Consider the following 25,923-nt stretch of genomic DNA (forward strand, 5'->3'; position numbering starts at 1 on the left):
TACAGGAGACCAATCTGGGAGAAAAACACACCAACTTCCTCAGAGGTTTTACCGGAGTACGTCGCGATCGCATCCACGCTAGCCGGTTGTCCGGTGGCGTGGCTATTGTCGTCAAAAGTGGAATCGCAGTGAGAGAGATCACCATCAACAGTCACATCGAGGCCGTAGCCGTCACCACTTTAGCTCACAAAACTATTACCATATGTTCCATTTATATCCCCCCACACACTCATTTTTCAACTAAAGATATAGAGCATATTTTGGACCAACTGTCTGAACCGTTTGTTATCGCAGGGGATTTTAACGCGCACGGAATGCTTTGGGGAAGCGGTACAACTGACACCAGAGGACAAACCCTCGAAGATTTTATTCTGAACAATGACGTATGTCTTTTAAATACTGGTAGCGTCACCTACTGCTCCCCAAGCACAGGAGCCACTAGCTGCTTAGATCTAGCGCTGTGCTCACCTTCGCTCTTTTGCGAACTAAAGTGGAGCGTGATAGATAATGTCTACGGCAGTGACCATATGCCTGCTCTCATAAAATTAACACAAACCCTCCCCACCACTCAATCCCGACCACCACGTTGGAAACTACCTCTGGCAGACTGGCCACTGTTCACTGAAAAAGCTGCCCTAGAAAAAGAGATGCTTGATGGCCTAAGCATAGAGGAAATGAACGAGACAGTCACCGCCTGCATACTTGCGGCAGCCGAACAAACTATACCACAATCCTCCGGCATTATAAATAAAAAACTTAAACCCTGGTGGACAAAAGAGTGCACACAAGCTAAATAAATGCAACAAAAGGAGTGGAGCATTTTTCGTAAACATCCTACAGGAGAGAACCTCCTAGCATTTAAAAAGGCGAGAGCAAAGGCAAGATTTATTCGCAGGCAGGCTGAAAAACTCTCGTGGAAAAAGCACATTTCATCCATCAACAGCTCCATCACATCTAAAAGAATGTGGGATCAGGTGCACAAGTTTACCGGCAACTACAGTTCATATACCATTCCCATTCTCTCAACCCCTGGCATCCAGACAACTTTAGGCGAACAGGCAGACCTACTAGCGCAGCACTTTTGCGCTATTTCGAGCTCAGCAAACTATTTGGCAGCTTTCCTAAAACATAAACAATCTACAGAAAAGCAAAAGCTTACTATTACAGGTTATCACGACAGATCATACAACTCCCCCTTAACCCTGCAGGAAATTAACAGAGTGCTTTCTCAAGGTAAAAAAACAGCACCTGGCCCAGACAAATTACATTACCAAATGCTCGCCCATTTGTCCCAGGAAGCGGTGAAGGCATTGCTGCACTTCTTTAACGCTATTTGGATCACTAGCAGAATGCCAACAGAGTGGGAAAAAGCCATTATAATTCCATTTCTCAAAGCCGGAAAAAACCCTACATTACCAACAAGCTACAGGCCCATAGCACTTACAAGTTGTACGGCGAAATCCTTCGAAAGCGTTATTAATATTAGGCTAACATACATCCTAGAAACCGATAACTTGATAGATGTTCACCAATGTGGTTACAAGAAAGGATGTTCCACCACCGATCACCTCGTTCGCCTTGAACATACAGTACGAGAAGCTTTCCTGTACAAGCAGCACTGCTTATCAGTATTTTTCGATCTTGAAAAGGCATACGACACAACGTGGAAGTACGGTATCTTACGAGACCTGGCAGATCTTGGAATTCGCGGAAGGATGCTCAACTGCTTGTCCGACTTCCTATCGAACCGAACTTTTCAGCTTCGTTTGGGCACCACACTTTCAGGAACTTTTACTCAAGAGAACGGTGTGCCTCAGGGCTGTGTCTTAAGCACAACTCTCTTTGTCGTCAAAATGAACTCTGTGAACCAGGTCATACCATCTACTCTTATGCACTCACTATATGTGGATGATCTCCAAATAGCGTGCCGGTCATCTAACATGGCGACGCGCGAGCGACAGATTCAAATAGCACTAAACAAGCTAACACAATGGGCTAACAGAAACGGCTTCCGGTTTTCTGAGGAAAAGACGGTTGCTGTAGCGTTCTCCCAGAAACGAGGCTTACAACCAGACCCCGTACTGAAAATAAACGAAACAGTATTGCCAATAAAACAAGAACAGAAGTTTCTGGGGGTCGTATTTGATAAGAAGCTCAATTTTCTTCCACACATTAATAATCTCAAGGTGAAATCCAACAGCGCCCTCAATGTCCTCAAAGTCTTGTCCCGAAAGCACTGGGGTTCCGACCGTAAGTGCCTCCTGCTCATCTACCGCTCTTTAGTACGCAGCAAATTAGACTACGGTAATATAATCTACGGTTCAGCAAGAGACTCGTACCTTAAGCGCCTAGACCCTGTCCATAACAAAGGGTTACGCCTCGCAACAGGTGCCTATCGAACCTCACCTATTTCGAGCTTATACGCCGAAAGTAACGAACCATCCTTGGAATATAGGAGAACGAAACTAATGGTCACGTATGTCCTTAGAGTTCGTTCTTCACCAGATCATATATGCCACAGTATTGTCACATGCTGTGACCTACGACAACACTACGCCAACAAACCAAACGTAATTAAGCCACTAATACTAAGATTTGAAGAAAAATTTCATGCCCTGAATATTCCTAACGAAGCACTCTCCATTGCCAGAAGGCCACCCAGTTTGGCCCCATGGAGTGATTTCTCCAAATTCTTGGATTTTTCACTCACACATATAAAAAAACAAAACACCCCACGTGAACATATACTACAAGAATTCCTTACATTACAACAAACGTACAACACTTACGAAGAATTTTATACTGATGGTTCGAAGACATCTGCTTATGTCGGAAGCAGTGTGGTAGGAGCAACACACGAGCAAATAACTAGACTACCGCAGTTCGTATCCATCTACACCGCAGAGTGCTCTGCGTTATGGATGGCAGTACGATACATTATAAGCTCAAAACATAAAAAAGCCATAATATTTACAGACTCGTTAAGCGCGCTGAAAAGTCTCAATTATAAATCTCAGTATGAGCCATTCATAGGTGATATTTTAAACATGCTATCCCACACACCTGATGACCACACCATACGCCTCTGTTGGGTCCCGAGTCATGTCGGGATCCCAGGCAATGAAAGGGCAGACCAACTAGCTGCAACAGCAAAAGAGATGCGCGAGTCAAAAACCAACATACCTGCCAGAGATGGGATTCAAGCTGTTCGCCGGGCCACCACCTTTCACTGGCAGCAGGAATGGAAATTACAACAAAACAACAAACTTCACCTAATTAAACCTGTTCTTGGTGAATGGAAGACCTGTCTTCATCAAGCGCGTTTTATCGAAGTAGTTATATGTCGACTACGAATAGGTCACACGCACATCACACATAATTACCTATTGGCAGGCGAAGAAGCCCCAACATGCGATAAGTGTCAGGAGCAACTAACTGTAATGCACATTTTAATAGCTTGCCCACATATGGAAACATTAAGAGAAAAACATTTCCATATGTTTTACAGGTTAAATATTCCCTTTCACCCAATGCTACTCTTGGGCGATGACGCCCTAATACCTATAGCTGATGTGATCAGCTTTTTAAATGAAGCACAACTTCTGAACAAGATCTAACTACACTAAACTATGCTACCGCTAGACATGGCAAAGCTTGACTGATGTAACTCGTAGCACAGCCTCTTCGGAGAGGCATCTGCTGCAGCTCGAATTTACGAGGCACTTGCCTCCCTGCCCTTAGGTATAAGGACACGGGTATGGTATTAGTGCCATGTAAAAGCCGTTACGGTTTAACATAACCTCATGCACCAACCATACACATTGACCACCCCGAGCATCACACACATAATCTTAGAAGAGATATATACTTCACGCGTTTACGGAGCCAATCCTTTTAGGCCTTTATACAGCCACGCTTCACCGCTCATCATATTCATATGTCATCGCCGTTAAGACATTTCAGAGTCATTGTCATAGCCCTGTTTGCTGTAAGTATTCTCACCATGAGTCTGGCGCAGCGTAGCCTTAGTTGCTCTTGCGCCACAAAACCCAACATAACTAACTAGCTGAACAGCACACATTCTCTGGTTTTATGTGCTGGCTGTGGTATGAAACCAAACACAGTAGAGAAATATGAGTATTTTGCCAGTGTGTACTTTTCGCCCAAGTGCAGCCTTATATGCGAAAGTAAGGGCCCTTGAATGCACTACAAGTACCTATGAAAGCTCTTGCAAAGTCAGCAATCATGACAGAAACACGGCGTTTCATTTAAACGCCTTGTAAGGCACGCCAACACTTGCCGCCGTCTGGTAGCTGCTTAACGAAAGCTGCTGAACGTGCAGAGGGAACTCGACATGAGGAAGTCTGCCGATGAGCTAATTGGAGATGAGGCACTGAATGAACGCATTAAAAAGTTGCCTCGGAAACAACAGATGGCAATTATGGCATGCTTCAGTGCAGCTAAAAGAAAACCTACATGTGGCATGCTGTATGAGAAGAATTGGATTCTAGAGTGTGTGCTGCTTCGCATGAGAAGTCCGAAGCTCTATGAGCACCTTTGGAAGCAGAAAATTCTTGTCCTGCCATGCCGAACTTGTCTACAGCCATGAAAAAACAGGATGTAGCAGAAAGTGCAGACAATGAATTCATCAAACATTTTGATCGAGGGGGTTCGTTATATCTTGGGGATGACTTGGCCATCCTAGTGGCAACATTAGAAGAAGCATTTGCTTTTTTTTCTCTACCGAGAAGCTGCAGGCATTCAGTATTCATAACTTCATATAATTTTTGAGTTTCACTCTTTCCTTACCGCGCCTATTCAATTTCGGTCAATCTGATCGATGGGTTGAAGTTGAAATTCCCGCGCCCCAACGCGCCGTATGGACATGAGGCGCCATCTGAAATGAAGCTCAAGAAGCACACAACCCGTGTCAGTTTCGGTTTTGGTTTCCGGAGACCCGGTGATTTTTTACCTTGCTTGGAAGATAAGCGAGCGTCTGGCGATAGCGGCAGCCATGCCGTCGTCGTCGCACGCCGGGTCTGAAAGGAATCGTCGTATTTCTCGTGATTCTAGTGTTGTTACAGTAGATTTTTTGGATGAAAGTGGTAGCAGTGGCCCCGAAGAAGATTCCCTATCATCGGAGTTTAGCACCGACAGTGATGAGGCCCTCAACACACCGGGAACGTTTTCGTCAGCTCGACGGTGAGTTTTTTTACGGGATTTATCTTGTTGTTGAGCGCCTGCGAGGGGACCGAGCGTGTTGTCACAGTTATTATCTCTATCCGCAGGGTCTCTACGTCCTATGGGCGCGATTCAATGCCCCCCGCTGACCCGCAGGTCGCGGGTTCAAATCCCGGCTGCGGCGGCTGCATTTCCGATGGAGGCGGAAATGTCGAGGCCCGTGTGCTCAGATTTGGGTGCACGTTAAAGAACCCCAGGTGGTCAAAATTTCCGGAGCCCTCCACTACGGCGTCTCTCATACGTTAAACCCCACATATCAATCAATGCCCCCCGCTGCACAGCGCGTGCAGTTTTGTCCAAGACGGAAATCGGGAGTTGATCTGGGTATGGCGCGACGGAGCAGCGCTAGTCGGTTTCTTCGAGCCCTGGATTTCTTCTTGCTGTTTTTCACAACGGAACTCGTCACAGCGATGTGCGAGAACACAAATAAATACGCCTGGGCGCACATTCTCGAGAAACCAACGTACTCGGAACGCGACGGATCGTGGAAAAATGTTTCCCCAGATGAAATGGTGAAGTTCATCGGACTCCTCATCTACATGGGGATAGTGCAACTGCCTCGCCTGCACCTCTATTGGAGCACAGCAGAGTTGTTTTCTGGGCTAATCCCACGTGGGGTTATGCCAAGAAAACGTTTTTTCTCCTTCCTCGGTATGCTGAGCGTGACGGATCATGAAGCTACCAATCCCGCTACAGACGGCAAGCTGCACCGAATTGCTTTTTTACTTCGGCACATCAATGATGCATCTGCGCTCCATTTACAGCCAGACCGTTACATTTCCGTCGACGAAAGAATGGTGAAATCTAAAGGCCGTTTGGGAATACGACAGTATCTTCGTGACAAGATTGTCAAGTGGGGATACAAGCTGTGGGTCCTCGCCGACTCCAATTCCGGCTACACAGTGCAGTTTAGTGTCTACACCGGGAAGCGTGAGACACCGAGCGTAAGTGGACTCGCATTTGATGTCGTGACTAGCCTGTGTGAAATGTATTTTGACCAGAGATACACACTATTCATGGACAATTTTTACACGTCCACGTCTCTTTTTTTACACCTCCTGGAGTGGAAGACTCTTGCTTGTGGAACGACACGGAAGGATCGTCGCACGTTCCCTGCGGAATCGAAGGACTCCACATGGGAGAAAAAGGCCAAGAGTGGAGATGTTCGCTGGCTGCGGTATCAAGGCGTCCTGTACCTTCAATGGAAGGACAGACGCGCAGTGCACATGATGAGCACTGCCCATACTGCGGACAGCCATGTGACTGCAACACGGAAACTAAAGGTCGCTGGCCAATGGAAGAAGGTCCCAATTAGAAAACCAAGAATAATTGAAGAATATAATGCAGGCATGCTTGGAGTAGACAGGTCAGACCAGCTCATCGCATCGTACAATGTGTTGATGAAGTGCGTCAGGTGGTGGAAAACTTTGTTCTTCCACTGCATCGACATCGCTGTTGTGAACAGTTTTATTCTTTTTGAGGCCCATAAGAGAGAGCACCCCGAAATTGCAGAACTGCACCGAGCGCCTCGTTACGACCAGCTTGCCTTCCGAATGGAGCTTGTGAAGCAGCTACTGGGAATTGAAGCCACAGGTTTTGGCAGCACCCCTCCCCCTCGAGAGTCTGCGCACAAGCCAAAAGTGATGGAAACGAGGCGCAACTGCAAGCTCTGCTATGCGAGCCGCAAGGTTGAGCACAAGACGAGCGTCTTTTGTGAAACGTGTGGCGTTTACTTGTGCTTCATCGCGACCAGAGACTGCTTTGGTGAGTGGCACCGCCACCACAAGGGATAACATTTTTGTGTGGTCTCACAGTTGTTTATGTGTACTCTGTCACAGAACGAGCGCTCAAAAATGGCACGCCACCAAATTCCCGCGACGAAACGCCAGAATGACGCCGCGAGGTCAAAAGAAAAAGAGAAAAAAGAAAACAAGCTCCCCCGAGCACACTCCCTCTCCTCTCGGAAGCGTGGCTTCGCCGACGAACCTCCTCACCCCACATCGGCGGCCGAGCAAGCACTCGAAATTTCTAGAAGGAAAGGGGCGGGGTCATGCTGGGTTGAGTCATCCGTCGCGGACGGCATTCGAACCGTCTCGGCCCCTCCCCAGCCTTCGCTGCGTATCAGGCCGACGAAATGACGAGAACTTTCTGGAATCTCGCGCGGAAGGTATTTAATGGAGCAGCAGAGACGAGAGATCAGGAGAAGACGGAAGTTAGCGCCAGAGCGCGTAGGGATTCCGCCGTGTAGTCGGCGAAGGTTTTGTCCGTAGAGACAAAGCAGGAGAAAAAGATGATTTCCACCTGAGGGGTGACGACTCGAGCTACAGGCAAGAGTGTGTGTTTACCGCTATCGAGCGAACACGCGTGGCAACAGCTGCGTGTGTGAAGCCGACGGGTTTCCGGCGAAGAAGTTTGAAGCTTGGAGAGAGGCCAATTGAAGACGCGAGCTTTCCTGGAAGAGAAACTTGGGCGAGGTTTCCTGGAAGAGAAACTTCAGGGGCAGCGGAACGACAACGCTGGACTTTGAGTGAGTGATTCTCGGAAGAGTATCCTCAAGACTTTTGTTCCAAGAACTTTGGACTGAATAGGTTTTCTATCTCTTTAGTCTTTAAGTGTCTTGGTTGTTCAATGCATGCGACTGCATTGTAGTGCGTATTGTTGTCTGTGTCCGTTGTTTCGAGTGTGGCTGATTGTACTGTGTAGTACGTTGTTTGGTTGGTGACATATTGTACTCAACTATTGTGGAGTGTGCATTCTTGTGCATTGTTTTCGATCTGCCATTTTTAGAATAAATTTTGTTTGTTTATCAGCTCTCGGCTCTGACTTGTTCTTTGGACCACAGCCGGCGTCCGCTGGCGCGCCAAAAAGGACCACTCCTAAATTGTCCACGCTTTCGTCGTGCGGTTCGGGGGGCCGATACTTCGGCCCTTGGAATTAGCCCGGCGATCGCCTCCCTAATTAACGGGACCTGTGTGACATACTCTTGTAACCTCTGTGGTCTTGAGAAGTAACTACTACCTAACCAATGTATATTCAGAATTTGTATTGCCATCTTTTCGCTCGTGACACCCACTTTCTTTGAAAAAAAATTGTGTCCTTGACAATTTTTTTGTTATTTTTTATTCTTACTGTGCAATCAAAACTTGTTCTAAATTTATTGAAAGAAATAGACCATTTATTGTTTTACATTTTCATGAGCTGCAGAACATCTAAAATATTTTTTATCTGTGGATAAAATTTTTTTTCTTGCACTCTCAGAAAATTGTCCCGTAATCACAAGTGCAAACTTTTTTTTCTGCTGTGCTAACAAATTTTTATGTGTACTGTTGAAACTTTTAGGATAGTTAGCTATGTAAATATGCCACAAAACGCATATCTTGAATTTTTTTACTGAGATATTTGTGCCCACCATGCTTACTTTTCCACATTTTTTTTGCGGTAGTTGCGAGAAATTTGTTGTTTGGTATTTTTTTTCTGGTATTGTGTTGCAAACACATGTTTTGTATTTATATCATTAAAAAGCGCATTTATTTGTCTACATTTTGGTGTATTACAATCAACAAAAAAACATTGTTGTATAACGATAAACTTTTTTCTGCACCACATGAAAACGGGTCTTCTCTGGCGGTAAGGAAAGAGTTATGCTTCATCAAGTTGGCTGTGCCAATCATGGCAGAGAACTAACTGCAAAAATTGCGCAGTTTTTTGTGCTCACGCACCTGCAATTTTATACTAAGTCGCTGGGGCACACCTGATGGGGCACAGCTGATGAAGACGCCGCGATGAAAGCGAGAACAAAGTTGACGCTCGCACGCGTACTGGCAAACCGCCTACAATGAATGGGAAGATGATGCTATGAAGTAGTTGGTGCTACCAAAGTGCTACAGAAACGCTGTGCCCACGCCTGTGTCGACGCTACCGCAAGACTCGTCGCTCCGTTTGCAACGATCCCCGAAAGCATTGAAGTCGGCGCAGATATGCAGTGAAAAATGATGACGGTTTGAAGAGTTCATGTGTGGACTATATAACAATAATCGTAACTCGATAAGCATTTCGTTGCTGCTCGAAGAGCTAGTTTCGGAGCACTTGAGTGCCTACGTCGCGCACGTCACTCGATCCCCCAGCTTGCACTCACTCTGGCATATCTTAGGCTACTCGTAGTGAATGCCACCGCTACTGATTATGATAGCGCTGCAAAATGAGAAGCACGAATATCTGTAGCAGCTTCTCGATAGACCTGCAAGCGAACGTCTTCGTAGTATCCCTATCAACACGCCAAGCAATTCCGTTCACATTAGGAGCGAGAGGCCGCGCTATTATTAGAAGAGAAGGACGTAGGTGACAGCGTATTCCCTCTGGCCAAATACACTTCGAAATCTACTGTACGTTGTGCATGTAAAGAACCCGCCTCAAGCCAGCGTTTTTTTTTTTTTTGCTCACTTCACCGCGATACATGCATGTAGAGCGGTGAAGCGTTGACAGCATGAACACTGTCTAAGTGGTTCTGAGAAAGAAAGGAAAAGAAAAGTGAGCCCCGTAACTGTCTGCTTCAGGGAGCGACGCTTCAACAGTAGCTCACAAGGGATGGGGGTGAGGAGGGATTAAAAGGATAGGATTTAAGGTGTAGAGAGAAAGAGAAACAGTATGCCAGAAAGTGAGTGCTCTACTGAGGCCGACAAGAGCGAAAGCTCTTGTCCGCCTCAGTAGATGGTGTAGAGCAAATCCAGTCGGTCAGAGCTACACTGTCGTCGAAGGTCGTCGGCGTCAGGAGATGACGTAGGGCGAGCCCAGTCGGCCAGAGCTACGCTGACGTCGGAAATCGCGAGGGCACATCCGGTCGGCACGGAATCCAGCAAGCGAGTTCATGAACACTGTTGTACTACAGACGCGCGCAAGCAAGTGGTGTGCGAGTAGTAAATTTCAAAAGCGAATTCAATATGAATCCAATAACGATATAGCCAAAAATAACGCTTAAGTTAACCCAATACTCTTCTGATAGTTTTTAAATAGAAACGAAACAACCTTTTTAAAAATATTCCTAGAAGTCCAAAACAGTTTATTTGAAATAAATATTTACGAGCGGTCACCAAATAATACTACAATTATGAAAACTGTGACAAGCTTGTATACAGCAGCGACCAGAGCCTTCAAAATATCTTTGAACTGTATGTCAAAATGCCTCAGCCACTCCATTATTCAAGTTAAAACTCTGTTGCCAGCTTTTAAGTAAAATTTCAGCGTAAAATCTAAACAATTTCGAACCGAACACCATGTATTCAGCTAAAGATTTATTGGAACAGGCAAAATTACCACAACACACACCTAGCACAGAGAGCATGTAAAAGTCAAGTGTTGAAAGCTGTATCTGTTAGAACAATTTACGTGAACTTAAGCGGACTTACTGGCATGCGTTTTTATTCATGAAGCTAAATGCAGTCATAATACCTAACTTCAATGATGAAAACAGGAAAGGATAAATGTGAAGCAGTTCCACCACAGTAAAAACAGAGTGAAAGTGCAGTTTGCAGCAAAAATGCTTGATGTGGTAATGGTTATAGAATCAATAGTGCTGCCAAAACTTGGGCTGCATTTATTGTGGTAGTTCAGGGATTACAAAAGTAAAATAAACCTCCAGCTGATCCCATGTTTTGCTGCTTCAGGGTTGTCTCATTGGGGCTAATTATTTTTTAAATATTGAATATTTCATATATGTACAATTAAATTTGACTAGCGAATGCTATTTGGTTCGTTATTTAAATATTTGCACACCCCTAGTATTGTTGTTGCTACCAATGACCCACCATCTTTTTGTGTGAATGTGATTGGGCATCTGTAAACATCACGAGTGCTTTTTGTTTTTTGTGCTGTATCCCATCTCTCATTGAACACACCCTTGCACATGCCTCAAGGTATCTAAATGAAAAATAGAAAATGCACCTGGCTACAAGTGATGCCAATTTTTGACATGCAATGCAAGTAAACACAAGTGTATTTGGTGAAAGTTGCTCTTAATGTTGCCGTCCATTAGGAAGAAGGATCAGTTTATTGCACATCTTTTTTACTCTTAGCATACATCAGTTAACTAAGCATAAGCCTGTTCATAAGAACTTACTTGTTTATTATTGCATTATTTGTGCAATATTATATAAACACAAGGTAAGACAGCACAAATAACTCTGCAGAGATAGGAATAAAGGTAAGCAAGCAAACTACACAAAAAGTACATTTTAATATTCAGCACATGCCAGACAGTAAATGCAGCGAGTGCCAATACATTCGCGAAATTCTTGCCGAAATCACGAGTGGCAACCTGGATGAATTATAATTGTTAATATCAATAAAATGTATTTTTTGAGAAGCTTTGGAAGCATTCATTTTCTGGCTTAAGTTGAGTCAAATGCTTACATACTCGGAGTGCTTTGTTGCAAAACAATAATAAAAGCAAATGTGAAACCTCACATCAACATTTAAATATTGTCCTGAAACAAAAAAAAAGAAAATGCCATATGTTAATTGTTTTTGCCAGAGAATTCTGGATATGAGAAGATTAATTATGGCTGTCATAAGATGTGTTGAAAATTAAAAAAATTACTTGCCACTGCGAACTGCTTGGGGAATGTGAAGTTCACGTATCTTGTTATTACAGGTATGTGAATTGCTTTATATATTTCTCACAGCAATAACACATGCAGCACAACACGCCATATTCATATGTTTTTTTGGCCTTTTGGGATAAAGATATCTTTCCACTTGGAATAAATTTAGCAAATAATTGACAAGCCTCACAACTAAGTGCATGCGTATTGCCACGTGTGTTTTATTTCGATAAAGTCGGGTTTCACTCACAAAGACTCTAAGCAACACTCGGCGCAGCAGTTTTTCAGGAGTTCCGTGATAACTTGAGATCACACTGTTAAGTTTGTAGACAGGACGTGAATAGTCTAGTGCTTACGCAGCCACCAGCAATAACCCCAGAATTTTCAATAGCACTTGTATAAAAGCAGATGCACTGTACTGCTCTTCAGAATATTGATGGCTGACACACTGTTTACCGCTATTAGGGCAGACTATGTATTGCTTGTAGTTTGGCTTTCTGTACTTCAGGCAAAGTTTCGCTGAAATAAAAAGTTTTATCTCAACCCCGCCGACTACTGCCGTCTTCAACATCATGGCCACGTAAGAATATTAGTTTTTATGTCTCTCCAAGAGGTGTTTACATCTATAAATTCAGAAAGTTGAAATTTCATTTTTTAGAAATGTGCAGATGTACAACTGCAAAATTATAAAGTCTGCTACTAACAGCTACATTTTTTGTTTTATTGTGAATTCATTTGGTGAAGCAGAGCAGTGCACAAGTGCCCTTATTGATGGAGACTACGAGACAAAGCCCATTGATCATTAAAGCAGCTTGCATCTCAAGCTGTCTAGCATGGTGTACGAGTGAAGGTTTCTAAACAAATTTCCAAATGAGGCAATTGTTGTGGATGATTGCGAACGCGCGACAACAAGCAGGAGAACCAAAGAGAAACAAAAACGGGAGGGCACGAGCGGTAGAAATAAACATGGACGTTCTTGGTGTAAGGCTCTGGTCTTGAATACGCGACAGCAATGACGTACTGGTCACAATGGCCTGCTTGTGGTCCCCCATTTTCTCAGATTAGCAATGGGATGTAAAGAGCTCTTATAATTGCACAGCAGAAGTCCTTGGACACCATTATTATTAAAAAACTGGTCTGGTGCACAGCTAATGGTTTAAGAATTCACACAAATAAAACACAGTTCTTTATCTTCCATTTAAGTCATAATGCTCTTTTCAGAGCAGTGCACAAGTGCCATTATTGATGGAGACTACGAGACAAAGCCCATTGATCATTAAAGCAGCTTGCATCTCAAGCTGTCTAGCATGGTGTACGAGTGAAGGTTTCTAAACAAATTTCCAAATGAGGCAATTGTTGTGGATGATTGCGAACGCGCGACAACAAGCAGGAGAACCAAAGAGAAACAAAAATGGGAGGGCACGAGCGGTAGAAATAAACATGGACGTTCTTGGTGTAAGGCTCTGGTCTTGAATACGCGACAGCAATGACGTACTGGTCACAATGGCCTGCTTGTGGTCCCCCATTTTCTCAGATTAGCAATGGGATGTAAAGAGCTCTTATAATTGCACAGCAGAAGTCCTTGGACACCATTATTATTAAAAAACTGGTCTGGTGCACAGCTAATGGTTTAAGAATTCACACAAATAAAACACAGTTCATTATCTTCCATTTGAGTCATAATGCTCTTTCACCTATCCCGGCTATTACTATCAGGTGCCACAGACATCTTTGTTCCACTAAGTTCACATTCTTGGGAGTACTCCTAGATGCTCATCTAAAGTACTATCATCACATTTCACTTATAAGACAGAGGATAGCTCATGGTATCAGAACATTAATTAAAGAATGACCATGCTTCAACTTTGCTTAAGCTACACTATGCCATTATCCTTAGTCAAATTACCTACTGCATCACGTCATGGGCAAACACCTATCCATCTCCCACTTCAACGTCTCCAAAACCAAGCCACTCGCTTCCTAATGTTACACGACATCGGCAACGAAAGAGCATCATAGACAACGAAGACGATGAAAGCGACCATGCTCGTGTTGTTGCTGTTGGGCCTCCATATTGGCTGCAGCTGCCTCTGACTCTCCCTGCATATTTTGTAAATATATTTATTTCATTCATTCTCTCACCCCCGTGACATTTGGTGGTGGTGCAAGGTACAACACGATATAACAGAGCTCTGCAGTGGCCGACGCTTGGGTTTTTGCACCATGGCAAACCATGGACCCGCTCCCGCCGAGGCGACTACAACAAGGGTTGTACTTCCGCAGTTAAAAGATCCTGCACGTTCTGTGGCACGAATGATGTCGACATCAAAGAATGGTTGCCGTTGTACGAACGTAAAAGTAAGAATTACCGCTGGGATAAAACTCTTATGTTAGCCAATATCCTGTTCTACTTGAAAGGAACAGCAAAAGTGTGGTTTGAGAACCATGAAGATAAAATCAGAAGCTGGGATGCGTGCAAAGAAAAGATGCGCGCCCTTTTCGGCAAATCTGTGGGTACAAAGGCAGCGGCCAAGAAGGAGTTGGCCTCTCGTGCGCAAACGTCATCAGAGTCCTACGTGACTTACATACAGAACGTGCTTGCCGTTTGCCGAAAAGCAGACAACGGTATGGAAGAAACCAAAAAAGTAGCTCACATATTAAAAAATTACGGCATATTCACGGGGTGAATGATGATGAATGGGCGAAGCTCCGGAGGAATTCATCGGTAAACTGTGAATCTTCCGTGTAATTCGCCCAGTCGATCATCATGTAAAGACGTGAGAAACGCTGTGTGTGTATATACACAAATCAACTTTTATTTGTTCTTAGACGATGGATGGCTTGCAATGTCCCTTGCCTCGCGCGCTCGCACATCGGGATTCTGTCTGCGAGCGCGCGCTGCTGCCGCCTTGCGCTCTCTCCGCTGTGCAGCCTTATCCATCCGGCGACTCCGAGCGCGCGCCAACAGCGAACGGATTTTATTACAACGCTCCCCCTAGCGTACGTCGCCGCACTGAATCGAACGATTGCCTTCAACCAATGACACGCGCCATATGTGACATCATTCCTATTTTATAAGATCTCGCGTCTTTCATCAACTACAAGTACCGCTTTCTAGTTTATAACATCTTGCATCTTTCCATCATCAGCTACAAGTACCACCATCTAGTAAACACTACAAGAACTAAACGAGAGGTGGCTACATACAGGAGACGGTACCGCCATCTAGTGAACACTGCAAGAACTAAACTAGAGGTGGCTACATACAGGGGACGGTACCGCCATCTAGTGAACACTGCAAGAACTAAACTAGAGGTGGCTACATACAGGCTACAGGGGACCCACAGCCCACGCCCTAAGGAGCTTCGCCCCTAAAAGCAATGCAGATGATGCATTCAACCTTCTCATATGCAAGGACTGCAACACGGTCGATGCCATCATCAAGGAGTGCCAGCATTTTGAGGCCACGAAAAGTCGACGTATCACCCATAATTTCACTCGACTACAAAACACAGCAGCAACCTGGTCGTGCGAAGATGGGCCTGCACTACGGACGCTGTTGACTGCAGAGCAGGTGACCAAGATCATCAGACGTGAACTTAAAGCTCTGTCTTCTGCGTCCACGTGCTCCCATGCCTGTGACTCTAGCACTCAGATGGTGCCACTGGTACACGCCATTGTGCGACAAGAGCTTTCCAATGCTGGACTGGCCTCCGAGTGCACCACAGCTCCCTCTCAGCCGATCGACCGTCGTCGACCCCCTGTTTCGTATGCCTTCCGTATAAGCTTCCGGCGCGCCCTCGCAATCCAGCCGAGTGGAGGACTGCTGACGATCGCCCGATTTGTTTCAACTGCCACTACTGCCACCGTATGGGACACGTGGCCCGCCATTATAACACTTGGTGGTATTGGCATCAGGCATCCTATGGGTACACCCATTGACCAGAGAGGGATCATAGACGCTTTCAAATTACCGGGAGTCACCTCAGGCCACCAGTGAAGACGTTCCTTCTATGCCGCCATATCGTCGTCGCTCTTCATCTCCGCATGCTCACCAGTCCCGTTCACCACTCTCCCGTCGCCCGTTGTCTCGCTCGCCCCAATTTCGCCGACCAACGTCGCCGACTGACCACCTGCTGCGGGAAAACTAGATGATGCAGCTCCCGGAGGTGATGCTGCATCGACCAATTGCCCGCGAAATCCTCTGACCATGCTGCCGACTCAACGCAACCTTATTGACATTGAAGTAGATGACACACCCGTTGTGTCACTTGTGGACACAGGGGCTCACATATCAGTGATTAATTCAGAACTTCGTTTCTGCCTTAGGAAAGTTTTAACGCCACCCACAGTGCCACTCATCCAGGTCGCCGACGGCGGCATGTTTCCAGTGCTTGGAATGTGCTCCGCGCGTATAAGTGTGGCTGATCACTCCACGACAGTGTTATTTGCTGTGCTCGAGAAATGTTCCCATGAACTTATCGTCGGCATGGACTTTTTATCCGCCCACTCTGCCCTTATTGATTGTGGAACCGGCATGCTTCAACTTGATTTACCCTGTTACCATGACGACCCAACACCAGCTCAACCCCATCTGTGTTCTGCAGATAACGTTCGCCTGGCACCTCAAGCTGTTACTTCCGTGAACCTGAGATCTGTCCCTCCTGTTCCCGATGGTGACTACATGTTGACACCTATTGCTGACGTTCTGCTGGCCAAAAATGTTGCTGTGCCTCACACACTTTTGACAGTCACGGGAAATACAGCATCTCTTCCCATCCTAAACTTCAGCTGGTGCGCTCTAGTTATCCCAGATGGTATGACTTTGGCAAAAGTTTCTTCTATAGATGCTGCCATTTTGGCATTTGTTGCCGAATCATCTTCGTTCTCTGCTCCGTTCTCATCCTCGAAGAGCGCAGCAGATGCCCACATCGACAAGATGATTGCTCCGGACCTTCTTCCAGCACAGACAGCTGACATCCGGCACCTGCTGAAATCCTACCGCGACATCTTTGATTTTGATGACCGCCCTTTGGGTCAGACATCCTTGTAACTCATACGATTAACACTGGAAACGCCAGCCCCATCCGACGACGTCCTTATTGTGTGTCTAATGCTGAGCGACAAGTTATCCAGCAAGAAATTGAAGAAATGCTCACAAAAGACGTTATCAAACCTTCCTGTAGTCCATGGGCATCGCCGGTTGTGCTAGTCAAGAAGGATGGCAGCTGGCGCTTCTGCGTAGACTACCGTCATTTAAACAAAGTAACACGTAAGGACGTGTATCCACTTCCGCGGATTGATGCTCTCGACTGCCTACATGCGTCTGCCTACTTTTCATCTATCGACTTGTGATCAGGATACTGGCCGATTTCCGTCGATCATCGAGACCGTGAAAAAACCGCATTCATCACACGAGATGGACTTTTCCAGTTCAAGGTTATTCCATTCGGATTGTGTAATGCGCCAGCTACATTTGAAAGGATGATGGACTCTCTCCTGCGTGAGTACAAATGAACCACATGCCTGTGCTATCTCGATGACGTCATCGTATTTTCACCTACATTCGAAAGCCACCTTAGCCGCCTAACGGCTGTTCTTGAGGTTTTCCGGACAGCAGGACTTCAGCTTAACTCTTCCAAATGTCGCTCTGGCCGTCAAGATATCACTGTGCTGGGCCACCTTGTCAGTGCTTGAGGCGTGCAACCTGATCCTGACAAAATTCGAGTTGTCAAAGATTTTCCCATACCACATTCCGCAAAAGATGTACGGAGTTTTATCGGCCATTCTTCCTACTTTCGACGTTGCTGACATTGCCCGACCACTTACGGAGCTATTGAAGAAGGACATGCCTTTTTATTGGGGTACTGACCAAGCAGCTGCCTTCAGCACTCTTATAACATTACTTACTTCCCCACCCATCTTGGCCCATTTCGACCCATCAGCCCATACTGAAGTTCGTACCGATGCAAGCGGACATGGAATTGGTGCTGTTCTCGCCCAGCGGCAACGAGGACAGGATCGCGTCATTGCTTATGCCAGTCGCCTCCTTTCTCCTTCGGAGAGCAAGTTTTCTATTACAGAGCGTGAGTGCATCGCACTAGTCTGGGCAGTCGGAAAATTTCGACCGTACTTGTTTGGCCGCAACTTTTCGGTGATTACAGATCACTGTGCCTTGTGCTGGCTGTCGTCCCTTAAAACTCCAACTGGACGACTTGGCCGTTGGGCCTTGAAACTACAAGAATATAGCTTCGACGTGGCATACAAATCTGGCCTAATGCACCAGGAAGCCGGCAGTCTATCCCGTCACCCTGTGGACCCACCTGACCTTTCAGCACATGATCCTGACCCTTGTGTCTTCGCCATGTCGGCTTTCACCGACATACGCGAGGAACAGCTCAGCGATGTCCACTTGCGGTTTATCATGCAGAGTCTATGTTTGCCCACGTAGACCGGTCACTACTCTTGTTCGTTCTACGCGATGGCATTGTTTACCGACCCAACGCCTGCGCCGAGAGACCAGACCTACTACTCGTAGTTCTTGCGACACACCGTTTCGCTGTACTTTAACAGCTTCACGACGCCCCAACCGCGGAACATCTCGGGGTCACGCGCACGTACGATCGTGTGCGGCGTAGATTTTTCTGGCCAGGCCTTTACCGTTCTGTGCGCCGATACGTTGCTGCATGTGAGTCCCGCCAGCGCTCCAAACATTCCACTTTGCCACCAGCTGGTCCACTCCAACCAATAGACATACCAACCGTTCCCTTCTACCGCGTCGGTCTTGATCTCGGACCATTTCCTACTTCTCTCACTGGAAACAAGTGGATAGCCGTAGCCACTGATTACGCCACAAGATACGCTATCACACGAGCGCTACCGACTAGCTGTGCCACTGACATCGCGGATTTCTTGCTTCATGACGTAATTCTTCACCGTGGCGCTCCTCAACAGCTGCTGACAGATCGTGGTCGCTCATTTCTTTCAAAAGTAGTAAGTGACATCCTTCGCTCGTGTTCGACGCGTGACAAGCTCACTACGGCCTATCACCCACAAACAAATGGTCTTACCGAGCGCCTAAGTAGAACATTGACCACAATGCTCTCCATGTACGTTTCCAAAGATCACCTTGATTGGGATAGTACTTTGCCTTATGTAACATTCGCGTACAATTCGTCACGCCACGACACCGCTGGCTTCTCCCCCTTCTATTTACTGTTCATCCGCCATCCAGCGTTACCCTTCGAGACTCTTCTCCCATCAACTACGCAAACGGTTACAGAGTACGCCCGGGATGCCACTGCTCGGGCTCAAGTGGCTCGCCAAGTCGCACGGGAACGTCTTCTTGGCTCGCAGCTCTCTCAGAAGGCCCGCTACGACAGCCATCACAGAGTAGTTTTCTACTCTCCAGGTTCATTGGGCCTCCTCTGGACACCATGCCGTCACGTTGGCCTCTCTTCGAAGCTCCTGTCTCGCTACTCGGGGCTGGATTTTATGCTGGATTACCGAGGTCACATACGAGATTGCTCCGTTGGACAGTCAGTCGTCGTCGTCCGCACCCGCTACAGACGTCGTCCACGTGACCCGCCTCAAACTCTACATATCCGCATATGATCCTACTGTCCTTTAGGCGCCAAGACGGCGCAGCCAGCGGTGGGGGGTTATATGTTACACGACATCGGCAACGAAAGAGCATCATAGACGATGAAGACGATGAAAGCGACCGTGCTTGTGTTGTTGTTGCTGTTGGGCCTCCATGTTGGCTGCAGCTGCCTCTGACTCTCCCTGCATATTTTGTAAATATACTTATTTCATTCATTCTCTCGGCCCGTGATACTAACATTCAGTACTCTGTTCACCAGCGTGCCCCCGCTTCTTCAGCAACATAGTGTACAAACAGTGTGTAAGTTATTCAAACATACACTGAGGATTCTTGTATTTAAGTGTGTTAACGCTTCCATAACAGCCAATGTCTTGCGAAAGTTTCAATTGGTAAACGCTAATCCCACCAGGCTCGCCTCTAACAAAAATTTTTACTACCACATACACGCACTAACTACGTCAAACACACTACCATATTTGCTGCCATACATTTTTGGAATGCAATACCACTATGCACTAACCAATTGTCATTCAATACTTTTAAGTAGATTTGAGATGTCTGGTGTATCAATAATTGAAGTCTCTTTTGTTCAATATTCTACCGCCATCCTTTTGATAGCCATGTATCATTACTGAAGATTGTTTTATTACCATTTCAGCTGGAATTTGCATTACAAGTTTGTCTTGTCTTTACTTCTATTATAATAACTTGCCACTTTTTAGTTGCCATTTTTCTTAGTTATCAACATGTATATTTTTCACAGGAGCCTTGAGCCTTTAAGCTTTGTGCTATGGGACCTCCTTCTGTATATAGTAACCCATATTCGTTTACGTATTTTTCAACACATAAACATTTTTGACCGACTGACCTACATAGCCATAACATAGCAGACAAATTGACAGGACAGACCGAATGACTTACCCTATGGAATTTTAATAGTTTAAAATTTCACCAGTAAAAAGCATTTCAATTGAAGGATTATGAACGTGCTAGAAATTGAAGCCATTGAGCAGTGGAAAGTACACCCAGCCCTCGAAAAGTTGAGGTGGGTTCAACTTTGATTTCACCTCTGATGACAGACAGTACTGTGGTGTAACTGTGCTTGCATATGACCTAACAGACCAGATTTTGCTTGTTTTAGGTTAAGTGAAGGCGAAAACATCCAGCACTACTAACTGTATTTGCGATTTTTTTATTCACAGTAAATATGAAGTTTCCATGGGAGCAGGTTTGCTCTGGCAATTCATGGATTCATTTTACATTTTGAAATGTTAGCAAAGGTTATGTTGCACAACAGTTTCTTGTCAAGCAGAATGAGAAATTATGTGTACTAAACGCCTTCAGAAAAAGTCCACAAAGGCGGATGCTGTCCTTATTGCAGTACTTGTCCCCACTGAGCCGAGCAGCAGTACGCGGCAGCATTCCAGCTCCGGTCACTAATCCACATTGCTTCAGGGGCCAGCCTAGAAGTAGCAGAGGATAAAACAAAATGGTTTTAAGTTTTGAGTTCAGCAACGTGCTGTCTAGCGACATTTATAGTTCTTTTTTAGGACAATTGCATGTGAAGAAGTCTGCACTTTTAGGTGTGTCAATATCACAGAGCAAGTCACATAGATGGCATATCATCGAGCACAAAACCGACAGCTGCACAAGTGGCTAAATCAAAGACTGAATGCAAGTAATGGAAGCAGAGAGAGGTTTGCATTGTTAAAAAAATTATGTGATATAATCCCGTATTTAGTCTACTAGACTGCTTTACCATTCAAGCTGAATACACATGAATCACAATAGTGAATAGAAGCGATACTGTAATAGCAAGATGAAAGGCTGCCAAGTAGTTTCTAACTTTGTCTGGTTGATTGCCACAGCTACACGTTTAACAAAGCGAGAGTGAATTGCACGACAACAAAGAAAGAAGCATCGGCCATCCTAAAGGCACCCGGAAGCTTCCACGAAAGACGGTGGCGCGGTATCTATATTGGGGATACCACTAGCTGATGTGTAAAACAGTAAATGCTGTCAAGCTTTGAGAACAAACTGAAGCTCTAAAACTGACACAAGCAGTATTGATCACAGTGCCATCTATACTAATTAAAAATATTCAATCTCTATCATAACTGCTGTCATTTGGGTGGTCATGACGGCATCCAGTGGACATACATGAAGCTAACCAAGCAGTTCACATGATCTGGCATTAATGAATAAACAACAAGATGATTATATCAAGAGTGCCAGATTAATAAAGTAAAATTTAGGCAGCTGACTCAACATATGGTACAATCACAACACTTTTTTACACCGTTGGAGGTCAGTCACATGGACTTAGGAGAATTTTGTAGAAAAAATCCAAAGGTTATGGCTAGAAAAAGGTTGGTGGCAGCAAAAGCACAAAAGTGTTACAGTAGTGAAGCGAGCTGAAGCAGTTGCAAAAGACAAATGATTTCTTGCATAGGCTAATAGGAGGACTGAGGTAATAAATAAATAAGTTAGAAATGATAGCAAGAAGAGAATGTGTCTGTGCATTATGTGCAGTCTTTTTACATACCACCTGTTAGCAACTTGTACGATAGGCCATGGTTAGTCTGCATGGAAAGAAAAATGTGAACTAACTTTTGCAAGGTCACCAAAATTTCAGTATGTTTTCTTTTTAAACAATGCATAATAAATATGTGTCAATAGCATAGCATTGTGCCATTTTGTCAGTTACACCTTTGAGTATAATTATGGTAACAATCTTAGCATAATCTGTACAAATCAAAAATTACCTGTCAACCTGAGGTGTAATGATGTTTTCTTCTTTTTTTCATGGAGCCAAAACTAGCAGTGTTCCAAAGGGCCCAAGAAATTTCTCAGCAAGGTGCTGCAAACACATTATAAACTGTTCATAAACTGATCATTCACAGCCCTACAGCTAGTGTAGCACTCCCTGTCACGTGCACTCGGCACACAATCATAATTCATTTGCCTTAGGCGAACATGCATTCTCTGTAAAAGGAAATGCCAAAAAGGGTGCATTTTTTTAACACTACGCGCAACTTAGCTGCAGCTGGTTATTCTCTTCATTCACAGGACATTTGTCAATTAATTTACGTGTAAAGAATGCAAGCTCAAACCGCTAACGATTCCGGATTGCAGTTTTGATGTACACACTGCACTCTTTCCCACACTAACTGCAGTGATTTGCAACATGATGTTTACTCTGGGCACGCGATCGTAAAGATTCCCACATGCCTTCCCCAAAATACATAGCAGCTCTGCGGTGAAGCCTCAAGTAACGCGTGCGTACTTTTTTTTCTATTACTTTATAGCTTTCGACAAACACTCAAAGCTGTGGGTTGCAGTTTAATTTTCTTTTTGATGTGGTTTAGTTTATTCCACTGAAGTCTATGCGCACTAAATGCACTGTGCAACAGCAGCAATAGTTGTGCTCGCGCTGGGTAGCGTAGTAACCGAAGCTGTGCCTGCCCGATCATTGTTTGCGAACTTGAGCGCACCGGCGGTCTCGTAAGCAAACATTTTATGGCTCTGTTCGGAACTGCAAAAAAGAACTTACCGAGACTAGCATCTCAACGTCTTCTTAATCTTTACTGGATACGACGGTCCACTTCTTGGCGTCTCCTGCAGTCGTTGAAAGCGGAGTGAAGTGCAGCTTCGGTAGAGGCACGCTTACAGCGTTTCTCGATTCACATGAAGTTTCCACGCGTCCCTCCGAATGTTCGGAAGGCGTTTTTCTCGATCAAGATCGCCTCAGCAAACACAGCGCGCGCGAAGTCTTGCCTGGAAGCTGCCTGCAGCATCGTCATGGGCGCAGCCATGTTTGCTGACGACATCACGCACGAACCGGCAAGGTTCCTTTTGGCGTGGCATGAGTGGTTGCCAGACTGTTGCTAAATTTGGCCAAAAAGTTTTTTCCTGTAGTTGAGGCTTTTTTGTAAGAATTTGGTGCTATCCGCGGTGCATTTCTTGACTCAAATTTTTTTCTCCTGTAGTTGTGGCTTCTCCGTAAGAGTTTGGTGCTATCCGCGGTGCATTTTGCGAGTGCATGAGCGACGCTGGCCGTTTTTATTAACGGAATGAACCGCGCCTAGCAGAAGTCGCGCGTGGTGCTGCCGTGCAATTAAGAGGCCGTTTTAATTCCGTTTCAATTAACGGAATGAACCGCGCATTACAGTATTCGTTTTATTTACGGAATGAACCGCGCCTAGCAGAAGTCGAGCGCGGCGCTGCTGCGCAATTAAGAGGCCGTTTTAAATAACGGAATGAACCGCGCCTAGCAGAAGTGGAGCGCGGTGCGGCTGCGCAATTAAGAGGCCGTTTTAATTAACGGAATGAACCGCGCATTACATAATTCGTTTTAATTAACGGAATGAACCGAGCCAAGCAGAAGTCGAGGGGCGTTCTCTTGCTGTGTGCGCAGCTGTGCGATTAAGATATCGCGTCTCAGTATTAGGGATTACGGGGAAAACTGAATAGAGTCGCAGGAGGTGATGCACTGCCCACTCCCCCCTTACTTTTCTTTTTTTTCCCTCTCTCAGCTGATCGTGTCGCGTCGACCGCGCGCTACGACGGGGGACGCTACGCTTCCCCTAGCTGTGTCAGCACAAGACATATCGTTCGGACTCGTATATACATGTGATGAATAAGCGTTCCAAGGCTGGTTAATCGGGGTACGTCGGATATGCTACAGCTATGTACGCCTGGAAGGCTGCTTTATCAAAGCAGATGGAGTGAATTAAGCGCGACTTGCGCGTACCTGTAAATGGGACCCGGCCGACGAGCCGCCGTCGCTTACAGGGCCCCACCCACAATAAGCACAAATTGTCTCTCAGCTCAAGAGCGCAGTATAAAACAATAGGGCGGTTACATAACAATAAAATGGCATAATATGTCTCACTACACGCTCATCACTCACGATATGGCAGGGATCCCTAAACGGGATATCGGCGAGCGATCACCTCCATTATTCGAAGGAAAGGGTCTTTCACGTTGAGACGTGCAACGACCAAGTACGTCTCGAGAGGCAAAAAAAAAATGGCAGCATATCCACGGAGTGAATGATGGAGAGTGGGGCGAAGCATTCGTCCGTCCATGCGTCCGTCTGTGTGACCGTCCATGCGTCTGTTCGTGCGCCCGTCCCTGCGTTCGTTCATGCATCCGCCCCTTCGTCCTTTTCATGCGTTCATCCATGCATCTCGCATCTTTTTAACATATATTCCCCATATAGAAGCACCGCCATTCAGTGGACATTCCAAGGACTAAACGAGAGGTGGCACACGCACACTTTCTTACGGCTTGCGCTTCGGGTCTACTTCCCACCTTCAACCATCTTGAGTTCTTGGTATATACTAGTTCACTGTATTCATGGCACTGCGGCCCAATGCTCACTAAACGTTTCTAAAACCAAGGAGGTTACGCCCAGCGAGTATAACGTAGCAACCTTTTCCTGTCAGATAGTGCTCAATGTACATGCCAGTGGCTGCTAATGTGAAATGAGAGACAGGAGGATTCAGCTTTTAATTTCTTACGGCTTGCGCTTCGTATCTGCTTCCCCCCTTTAACCACCTCGAATTCATTCATGGTATATACTAACTAGTTCATTGTATTCATGGCCCTGCGGATCAACGCTCGCTAAACCTTTCTAAAACTAAGGAGGTTAGACCCAGCGAGTATAATGTAGCAACCCTTTCTTGTCCGATAGTGCTCAATGTACATGCCAATGGCTGCTAATGGGGATCGCAGCGTGCGCGTTGACTAAAGCCGAATGCTCCTGTCTCTCATTCCCCATTAGCAGCCATTGGCATGTACATTGAGTACTATTTTTCATTGTTAAACAACGCAGAGAAGAAATCTCTCACCGGCACCACCTTGGAGGTCAAATGTTATACCTATTTCGGGTATGTGCCACCGGTGGTTACGTACTACGAGGGATGCACAAGCCATGCCATAAGAAGCTTCGCCCCTAAAAGGAGCCTTGCCCCTGTCTACCCTGCATCGCGAGTGTCCCGCGGAGCTGGGACAGCTAACTGTTTCCTACAACCATTGTACCTGAAGTGTGGGTCTGCTCGTTTTTTTGCCGGGGCGATTGTACGTGACGCCTTACTGCATCCTGGGTCACCATAATTAAGCCGAGGTCCTTGCGAATTCCCCATCACTCGGATGTCGGCGGCTGCTTGTGTGCTGTTCCCGACTGTCTGCAGGTCGAAGCGATGGCGTCTTCGACAGTCCAGTAACGCGACGGCTCCTGAAATGGTGACAATGTACTTGGCACACGTTACGGCATTTCATAAGGATCACGATCCTAAAACTTAGGGATTGCGACCGAGATATGGAGCACCAAATAACGAAAATTAAGAGGTTTACGTGAGCAAGTTTGGCCATGTCTCGACGCCCAATGCAGTGAGGTGGAGTACGTGCCCTGGGTGGTGTACTGTTTACGTGATACGTGGGTCACATCACGTAGCATCACGTAACGTCGTTCGCACT

General features: G+C 45.8%; 1 long non-coding RNA gene across 1 annotated transcript; it reads right to left on the bottom strand.

The window, feature by feature from the left end:
* Positions 1 to 20,618: 20,618 nt before the first annotated feature.
* On the bottom strand, positions 20,619 to 23,672 carry LOC119178674 (uncharacterized). Its single transcript, XR_012884798.1, has 2 exons — positions 22,994 to 23,672; positions 20,619 to 22,300 (listed from the first exon to the last, which is right to left on the bottom strand). It is a non-coding gene; the product is annotated as an uncharacterized LOC119178674 (long non-coding RNA).
* Positions 23,673 to 25,923: the final 2,251 nt, after the last annotated feature.

This window comes from Rhipicephalus microplus, chromosome 1 (genome assembly GCF_043290135.1).
Source record: "Rhipicephalus microplus isolate Deutch F79 chromosome 1, USDA_Rmic, whole genome shotgun sequence".
Taxonomy (NCBI): domain Eukaryota; kingdom Metazoa; phylum Arthropoda; class Arachnida; order Ixodida; family Ixodidae; genus Rhipicephalus; species Rhipicephalus microplus.